An 817-nucleotide genomic window follows, 5' to 3' on the forward strand; every position below is an offset into this window, starting at 1 on the left:
ATATATATATATATATAGGACAGTTTTAAATTTATTTATTTACTGCTGACTATATGTTTACGCATCGTACTAAGTTCGAATTTATAATGGATAAAGATGTAGCTCTTTGCGCATGTGTTTTCGGTACATATTTGCAACTGCATAACTATTCATTAATTAACGATCTTGATGACGATCTACAGATTCCAAATTAGTATATTTGGCAAATAATAGAGAAACTCGAGTTCGGGATTAACTAATTCATTTCTTCTTCGTTCTGGTGTTATAACAGTGTGCTTCAAGAATTCTTTTATCGTGGTTTGTGTTTTAACTGTTCTTTAACTGTCTCCTCTCAGTGTATAAAAATACTTTATACACTTTATATTTTAATATATATATTTATACATATATGTGTGTATGTGTATGTGTTCGTGTGTGTGCTCGTATGTGTGTGTGTGTAATAACTCTTTGAACTGTTAATGTAACCACGGTGTTTTGGTGACCTAGCTTTATTTGCATTAATTTACGCTGATACAATTACATTGTATAACGCTGAGCATACATATTAATGCAAATATGAACGAATTATTTCTTCCATATTGAAATTAATACTACATAAAGAAGGTTGCGAAACGACTGCAATGAAGTCATGTGGTTAAATAAATCTTCATCTTTCACATACCGTGACTTTATGCATCACACAAACACGCACGCACATACACACCTACACACATACACACATATATATATATCCCCCCCTCTCTCTCTCTCTCTCTCTCTCTCTCTCTCTCTCTATATATATATATATATATATATATATATATATATATATATATAT

General features: G+C 30.7%; 1 protein-coding gene across 1 annotated transcript in view; it reads right to left on the reverse strand.

The window, feature by feature from the left end:
• Window positions 1–817, reverse strand: part of LOC106874088 (globin-like) — a 66,781-nt gene that overhangs the window by 14,138 nt on the left and 51,826 nt on the right. The window lies entirely within an intron of this gene.

Source organism: Octopus bimaculoides, chromosome 1 (genome assembly GCF_001194135.2).
Source record: "Octopus bimaculoides isolate UCB-OBI-ISO-001 chromosome 1, ASM119413v2, whole genome shotgun sequence".
In the NCBI taxonomy this organism is placed as follows: domain Eukaryota; kingdom Metazoa; phylum Mollusca; class Cephalopoda; order Octopoda; family Octopodidae; genus Octopus; species Octopus bimaculoides.